This window comes from Sciurus vulgaris, assembly GCF_902686455.1.
Source record: "Sciurus vulgaris genome assembly, contig: HiC_scaffold_56_arrow_ctg1, whole genome shotgun sequence".
In the NCBI taxonomy this organism is placed as follows: Eukaryota; Metazoa; Chordata; class Mammalia; order Rodentia; family Sciuridae; genus Sciurus; species Sciurus vulgaris.
The window spans coordinates 1,001-10,593 of NW_027632455.1; the positions used below are offsets into that span (position 1 = coordinate 1,001).

The following is a 9,593-nucleotide window of genomic DNA, read 5'->3' on the forward strand; positions in this document are numbered from 1 at the left end:
CCTTAAAATTTTCTAAGGGTTCTCACAACATAGAAAAAACAAATTTGAATGCTTTTGTAACAGCTTAATTATGTGTCCCATATGGATCTCTTAATGGAATGTTTTGAAACCAAAGCATAATTCACCACAAAGACAAATCAGAAGTAGATTTTGGAGTGGTGGTTTTCAATGATCTGGACAAAACTAATTATTAACTAGTAAAATACTCATAATAATTAGCACATGCAACAGAGAAAATTAAATCCTGTTATATATTGTTAAGTATATTGTCAGACACAAGCAGTCTTTAAATATTTCTATCAATTGTATTCATCACCCCACATATATTAATTTTTATTTAAAACAAGAAACAGTTCTCTCTTCTCCTGATTCTCATGTTTATCAGAGCAAAGTAAAACAAAGCAATCTCAGTAAAAATAGTTCACTACAATGTTATTTTAGAGTTGTCTGTTACTCAAAATGTCCAAAATGTTCTTAAAAGATGTCCAAATCATGAGAATGATCAACCTCAATGACTTCCTCTGCATCCAAATTGGTTTCACCATGTCCTTCCTGTGGCTCAAGAGAGGCCAGGGCATCATTTGTTTCACTTGCAAAAGTTTCTCATGATGTATCATCATCTTCTTGACAATTCAGACTTTTAATAGCTAGTTTCATCTTTTTACCTAACACTTGTGTCCTCTTTTTCCTTGCAGCTTTTTTATTTTCATATTCCTTTTTTTTTTCAATATATAAAATATCCTTAATTTGTTCTTCACTGATACTAGGAATTTTTTTTTTCTTTCAGGAGATTCAGATAAACTCCCCCTGATGTTCTTCTTGGGTTACTACTCATTATAAAAAGGCCACCATTTTGTTTGACTTCTGCAGTTTCCATAAGAAGTTTAATTGCCTTTTTATTCCCATTTATTCTCACTACACCAGCTATCAGATCTTTCTTTGGTTCCTGTAACCAGAAATTTTGTCAGCTGCTTTCTCTTGATAATCTTCTTCTGTGATCTCATATCAGCCTTTTAGTTCATTTTTAGTGTTTGCCCTACTCTGTCTTTGACAGGCTATTTCTGTTTCTGATGACGTTGCCCATTTTTCTCTTCCCTTGACCTCATTTATTTTTTGCTGCTATGCACATATTCATCTAGTTCTTTGTCTAGTTCTTTTGTAGATTATTGAACTTCCCTCCTAAGTTTCTTAGCAAGCAAATAATTATAGGTTTCCAATTTTCTGCTTTTGTCAATAGTGCTCTCCATTCCCAAGATACAAATTTCAGTGGCCACTGCATCTTGATTCTGTTCCTGCAGCATGTCACCCCATATATTGTTAACCTTCTTTCCCCCAGCAATAGGTGACTTCTCACTCTTCTGGTCAAACTGAAATGGCTCTGGTTTGGAAAGAGGGTTAAGACACTTCTGCTGTTTGCATTTCCAAAGAGAGCTATCATTATCTGAATCAAAAAAACTCTCTTTACTTGAAATCACACTTTTAACAGTCCGATAATGTGACACTGGTTCATACGCTGTTGCAGTTCTTTAGAAGGACCTCATAGCACTGTCCCCATCTAGTATTTTTATAGGACAAAGCTGGGTTCAGTGGGAAAACCAAAGACCAGGCCCCTGGGCATGCAATGAGCTTCATTCTTGGGGTTCAGTCTCCAAATCAGCACTTGGAGTGGCCTGTCACTGGCTATGAGCATCATGTCGAAATCCAAGTCTCAGAGTTGCTGGTCTTCCAATTCACTAGCTTCCAGTGCCATCTTCCAGTCAATAGGTGCTCTTAATGTACATTTTGAAGATAATACACATCATTGGTCCTCTGCCTTGTACTTGCCCCTAATGAACCATGACCAAAAATTTATGTAAAATACCAAGTTCAACCAGACCTGATATGGTGGGACCCTGCACACTTGATTACTTGGGGAGGGGATATGTTGCTGTTCTTACTTCTACATTTCCTGTCCGGATTCCTGCCAAATATGTGAGACTCAAAAATCATGAGTTGGCATCAAAGACTTCACAATCTGATTCCTAAATTGCATTTGACCCTGTATAAAGAGGATACTGATTGAAAGGAGGAACCTCTGATAAGAACAAGAAGCCCAAGAGACCCTTGGTCTTGTAATCATCTAGTCACTTGGAGGAAAATAAAAAATGTAACAACATCTGCTCAACAAATGCTAGCCCAGATGAGTTTAGAATTTACTGCGGAAAACTTGGTTACAACTCTGTTTGCCAAACTTACCCAAAGTTCTGTAACTATGCTGGATATTATTGTGTTATTTCTCAGTTATTATATTCCTGTTGCTGGTGCCTGCATACTTAGCAGAAATTGTTAATTCTTCTGAAATTTGTTTTATCAAGCTATTCTTGATAATGGGCTGCTATTTATTATTTGCTGTTTTTACATCATATAGGACGCCAAGATTTTAACAAAATGTGTTGTTTTAATTTAAATGATAATAAAAACAACATTCAAAAGAAATTGGATCCTCTTAAAGACCTTGTAAAGAAGGTGTAAAAAGATGAAGGTGATTGGTATTTATTTGATTGGTTAACCATATGACTGCCAAATTTTACATGGATCAAACTGCTTTTCATTGGAGAATGTTTATTGATACATGCTTTATTATGCTTTGCTTGTATTTGACAATGTTTGTTTTGCTTTCTCCCTCCACCTTCCCTAAAATGAAGACAAGACATGTCTATTCAAAAGGCCCTAAAAAACAAAAAAGCAGAATTGTAGAGGTTTCAGGTCAGTCAATATACAGAGGAGCAAAAGTTCTTTGAGTTGAGCAATCTCCTCAGGACAAACGGCACTCTGAATGACTTAGAAATTCTCTGTAAATTCTCTGTCCTTCAGTCCTGGAGACATTATTTTGTTATAATAACCTTTGGTACTATTGGACTCTAAGAAGCAAGAAAGTTATGTGATCTGCACATGGGCAAAGCTAACTGTACCATGTAATCTAGATAACTTGATATGACTCCAGAATGGATAAAAAAAGTGGACAGCATTTCCCACAAGAGCCACTTCTTTCTCTTTGCCATCTGAGTTCTTGCATCTTTGTTAGCTCTCTCCTTAACTCTTATAGCTGGACACCCCAATTAACCTTTACAGAAATTCTTTAAAAACAAACAAACAAAGAGAAATCTTTGAAATGAGGAAAATGATAAACCAAATAAACTCAATGGAAAGCATCACCAACAGACTTGATCACTTGGAAGACAGAACTTTACAAAGCAAAGACAAAATATTTAATCTTGAAAATAAAGTTGACCACAGAAGATGGTAAGAAATCAGAAATGAAATGTCCAAGAAATATGGGATATCATGAAAACACCAAATATAAAAATTATTGGGATTGAGGAAGGCACAGAGATACAACCCAAAGAAATGAATAAACTTTTCAATGAAATAATATCCAAAAATTACCCAAACCTAAACAAAGAAATGGAAAATCAAATACAAGAGGCTTACAGAATACCAAATGTACAAAATTGCAACAGATCCACACGAAGTCATATTATAATGAAAATGCTCAACATTCAAAAAAAGATAGAATTTTATAAGTTCCAAGAGGAAAGCATCAGATTACATGTAGGGGGGAAACCAATACATATATCATTAGATTTCTCACCCCAAACCCTAAATGCTAGAAGGGCTGGTAAAAACGGTTTTCAAGCTCTTAAAGAACATGGTTGCAACAAAAAAATCTTATACCTAGCAAAACTAACTTTCGGATTTGAGAATGAAAAAAACTCATTCTTTGACAGACAAATATTAAAATAATTTGCAAATACAAAACCTGTGCTACAGAACATTCTCAGCAAAACATTCCATGAGTAGAAAATGAAAACAACAATTTTAGTCAGTAAAGGGAGGAAGTATCCTAAATATAAGGCCAAAAGAAAAGGAAAACCAAGCCACATTAAAAACTAAAAATAGGCTAAAATTAAAAAAAAATTAAAAAAATGTCTCAATAATAACCCTGAATGTTAATGGTAAAAGCTCATAATTCAAAAGGTATAGACTGGCAGATTGGATTAAAAAGAAAGACTCAGCAATAGGCTGCCTTCAAGAGACTCATCTCATAGAAAAAGACATCCACATACTAAAGGTGAGAGGATGGGGAAAAGCATGCCATGCACATGGACTCAGGAAAAAGTGGGGATTACTCAGGTAAAGTGGACTTCAGTCAAAGTTCGTCAGAAGGGATAAAGAATACTATTTCTTACTGCTGAAGGGAACCGAACCATCATTCAAGAAGACATAACAACTAGAAATATTTATGTTCCAAATAACAGCACAACTATATACATCAAAGAAATTCTTCTCAATTACAAAAACCAAATAGACCACAACACAATAATTCTGGGTGACTTCAACACACTGTTCTTAATACTGGAGAGATATTACAAACAAAAACTTAACAAAGAAACCATACAACTCAATAACACAATCAATAACTTAACCCAACACACATATGTACAGTATTTCATGCATTGATGAGCAAATATATTTTATTCTTAGCAGTTCACATATTCTCCTCTAAAATAGAACATATATTATGCCACAATGCAGCCCTTAGTAAATCCAGAAAATAGAAATACTGCCTTGTGTTCCATCAGATCATAATTGAATAAAATTATAAATCAATGACAAAATAAGAAAGAGAAACTACCCAACACCTGGAGACTAAATAATATGCTACTGAATGTAGCATGGATAACAGAAAATATAAGGGATGAAATAAAAAGAATTCTTAGGACTAAATGAGAATGACAATACAACATATCGAAATCTCTGGGACACTATGAAAGTAGTACTAAGAGGAAAATTTATTGCATGCAGTGCCTTAAAGGAAAGAATAAAAAGTCAACAACTAAATTACCTAACACTACATCTCAAAGCCCTAGAAAAAGAAGATAAGAACAACACCAAAAGTAGTAGAAGACAGGAAATAATTAAAATCAGAGCTGAAATCAATGAAATTGAAACTGAAGGAACAATTCAAAAATTGACAAAACAAAAGTTAAGTTATTTCAAATTAAAGAAATAAACACTTATACAGTTTATAAGAGAAGGAGTTAGAAATAATTTAATTACAAAATTCATGATAAAAGAAATATGACAAAACACCATTGAAATCACATAACATAATAGAAGCTACTTTGAAATCTATACTCCATGAAAAGAAAATTTAAAGACTCAAAAAATTCTAGAGCCATATTACCTCCCATTTTGAATGCAAAAGGACAGCACAATTTAAACAGTCAATTTCAAGAATGAAATAGGAGATGCCATTAAAAAAGCTACAAACCAAGAACAGTCTGGAATCAGATAGATTCTCTGCTGAGGTTCTATCAAGACATTTAAAGAGAATTTAATAAAATACTCCTCAAGTATTTCATGAAATTGGAGGAATCTCTTCCAAATGCATTCTATAAAGCCAGTATCACCCTGGCACCAAAACCAGAAAAACACACATCAAAGAAAGAAAACTTTAAACCAACATTCGTGGTGAACATAGATACAAAAATTCTTAACAAAATTCTGGAAAATCACATTAAACACTTATTAAGAAGATAGTGCACCACAATCAATTTGGGTTCATTCCAGGGATGAAAGGTTGTTTCAACATCTAGAAATTAATAAATATAATTCATCACATCAATAGACTTAAGGTTATGAATCGTATGATTATTTCAATTGGTGCAGAAAAAAATATTCGATAAAATACAACACACTTTTATGCTCAAAACACTAGAAAAAATAGAAAAGTATGAAGATTCTTCAACATTGTGAAGGTTATCTATGCAAAGCCAACAGACAACATCATTCTTATTGGAGAAAAACTGAAAGCATTCCATTTAAAACCTAAAAAAGACATGGATTCCCTTTTTTGCCACTTCAATTCAACATTATCCTTGAAACAGTAGCCAGAGCAATTAGGAAGACCAAAGAAATTAAAGGGATACAAATAGGAAAAGAAGAACTCAAGCTATCACTATTTACTGACTACATAATGCTATATTTAGAAGATCCATAAAACTCCACCAGAAGACTTCTAGAACTAGAATTTCTGAATTCATAAATGAATTCAGCAAAATAGTACGATATAAAATCACCACACATAAGCCTAATGCATTTCTATTCAAAAGTGATGAATCTTCTGAAAGTGAAATTAGGAAAACTACTCCATTCACAACAGCCTCAAAAAAAATCAAACGCTTGGTAATCAATCTAACAAAGAGGTGAAAGATCTCTGCAATGAAAACTACAGAACACTAAAGAAAAAAATTTTAAAAAGCCTTAGAAAAATATCCCATATTCTTGAGTAGACATAATTAGTATTGTCACACTGGCTGTACTTCCATAGGTATTATGTATATTTAACACAATTCCAATTAAAACCTCAATGACATTCATCATAGAAACAGAGAAAGTCATCATGAAATTCATCCAGAAGCACAAAATACCAAGAAAAGCCAACATAACCCTGGGTAGGAAGAGTGAGGCAGGATGTATCACAATACCAGACCTTAAACTCTACTTTACAGCAATAGTAACAAAAACGACATGGTATAGGCATCTAAAAAGACAAGTAGACCAATGGTACAGAATAGAAGACACAGAGACAAACTCACATAAGTAGTTACCTCATATTAGGATAAGGTACGAAATCTGCAAAGGGAAAAAGATAGCTCTTCAACAAATGGTTCTGGGAAAACTGGAAATCCTTATGCATTACAAATGAAATTATAACTCTTTCTCTCACCCTGCACAAAACTCAACTCAAGATGGATCAAGACCTAGGGATGGGCCACAGACAGCTCGCCTAAATCATGCATGTTGGTTTAGGACCAAAATTTTTTTAAAAAAGGCACCCAGAGCACAAGAAATAAAAGCAAGAATAAAAAAAAAACTGGATGGATTCAAACTCAAAAGGCTTTTCTCATCAAAGGAACAATCCATAATGTGAAAAAAATGTCCTAGAGTGTGGGCGAAAGTCTTTTCTACATGCACTTCAGCTAGAGCACTAATGTCCAAAATTTATAAAAAAAAATCTTACTGAACTTTATGCCAAAAATACAAACAACCCAGTGAGTAAATGATCTAAGAAACTGGGCAGACACTTCACAGAAGATATAGAAGTGATGTATAAATATATGAAAAAGTACACCTCATCTCTGGTAATTAGAGAAATGCAATTAAAAACTATTTTAAGTTTTCATCTAACTCCAATTAGAATGCTAATTATCAGGAACACAAGCAATAATAAATGTTGGTGTGGATGTGGGGAAAAAGATTTCCTCATATTGCTGGTAGGGTTGACAGTGCAGCCATTCTGGAAAGCAGTATGAAGAATCCTCAGAATACTTGCAATGGACCCATGATTTGAACCAGCTATCCCACTCCTTGGTTTATACCTGAAGGACATAAAATCAGCATACTACAGTGACACAGTTGCATCAATGTTTATAGCTGCTCAGTTCATGATAGCTAGATTGTGTAACCAATGTAGATTCTCTTCAGTTGATGAATTAATAAAGAATGAATATATATGCAATGGAATACTACTTAGTCATAAAGAAGATTAAAATTATGGCATTTACTGGTAAATGGATGGAGTTGGAAGATATAGTGCTAAGTGAAATATGCCAATCTCCCAAAACCAATGGCTGATTGCCTTATCTGATAGGTGGATGATGAGGCATAAAAAAGGGGGCATAGGGGTAAAGGACGAATGAAGGCATTTTGAATTGTGTAGAGGAAAATGGGTGGGGAAAGAGAGGTAGTGGACTGAGACAGACATTATTACCCTATGTTCATGTATGATTACACAATTGGTGTGAGTCTACATTGTGTACAACCATAGGAAAACAATAGTTGTACCCCATTTGTGTACAATGAATCAAAATTCAGTCTTTAAAAAAATATATATATATATACTTTACAAATATTGTCTTGTCAGGGTATATTTGTCAATATTGATGTATCAATTTTGATTGGTCAATGTAGATTCATTAATATTGACCCATAGGGGTAAATTTATCATTGACTACCCATTGGGGTAGATTTTTCAATATTAACTCTTGGTTGTATATTCATCCAAATTGATTCATTGGTGTAGATTTTTTATATTGAATATGAAAATATTGAAAATGAATAGATTCCTCAATATAAACTCAAATGGCTTGAATCATTGACATCAACTCAACTGGTTAGATTTATTGAAATCAACTCATCAGTCTAGATTTGGCTATATTGACACATTGTGATAGATTCATTGATATCTACTCATTGGTGGGTGTAGATTTGTCAATGTTGTCCTGTTAGTGTAGATTCATTGATATCAATAAGAAGGTGTATATTCATTGAAATCAACTCTGGTTTATATTGGTCAATAAAACCTCAGTGAAGAAGATTCATCAATATTAACCTGTCATTCTTGATTCATCAATATTGGCTTGACAGGGTAGATTTTGATATCTACTCATTGGTGTAGATTCATTGACATCTACTCATTGGCATAAATTTAAATATAACAACCATAAATGGGTACATTTGTGAATGTCAACCCATCAGTGTAAACTCATAAATATCTACTAGTTGGTATAAATTCATTGATATTGATGTCTCAGGGTAGATTTGTCAGTATCTACTCTTCAGTGTAGATTCAGTGATATCGACCAATTGAGGAAGATTGGTCAATATTTACCTGTCATGAGACATTTGATATTATCAACTCAACTGAGTTAATTCATCAATTTTGACTCATTGATAGAGATTCATAGCGATTGACTCAACTGGTTACTTTCATTGATATTGATATGTTATATCAATTTGTTAATGTTGATTCATTGATATTCACCCATCAGTGCACATTCTTCAATATCATGTCTTCTGTGCATATTCATCAATATCCACCTGTTGAAATAGATTCATCATTATCAACACTTTGCTGAAGATTTGTCAATATTAAATCATCAGGATAGATTTACCCATATTGACCCATCAGGCTTCATTCCTCAATATCAACTCTATTGGTTAGATTCTGTAATATCAATTCTCTGATTAGATTCATCAACATTAACTTAACTGGTTCAATTTGTCAAAATGTACTCATTGGGGTAGATTTGTCTATATCAACCAATGGGGTTAGACTTGTTGATAATCCTTGGTGTAGATGCATCAAAATAGACTTGTCAGGATAGATTAGTCCATATCAACTCCTTGAGTTAGATTGTTCAATATTGACTCTTCTCATTAGAATCATCATTATCTGCCCATCTGTGTAGATTCATCGAAATTGACACATCAGCATAGATTCATCAATAGTGACACTTCATTGTAGATTCTTTGATATCGATGAGTCTATTGATTTGATATAGATATTTCATTGATATAGAATTATGGGGTAGAACCATCAATATTGAATCACCTATCTATATTCATTGGTGCAGATTCATCAGTTTTGATACATCACTGTAGACTCATCAAATTTGATTCTAAGGTTAGATTTGCCAATATTTATTCATCAATGTAGATTCATCTATATAGACTCTTAAGGGTAGGTTTATCAATATTGACTCTTT

The 9,593-nt window shown here is 33.5% G+C and overlaps 1 pseudogene across 1 annotated transcript; it reads right to left on the reverse strand.

The window, feature by feature from the left end:
* Window positions 1–304: 304 nt before the first annotated feature.
* LOC306652745 (phosphorylated adapter RNA export protein-like) lies at window positions 305–1,750 on the reverse strand (annotated as a pseudogene). The gene is made up of 2 exons: window positions 1,661–1,750; window positions 305–1,577 (listed from the first exon to the last, which is right to left on the reverse strand). The product of its transcript is annotated as a phosphorylated adapter RNA export protein-like (transcript).
* Window positions 1,751–9,593: the final 7,843 nt, after the last annotated feature.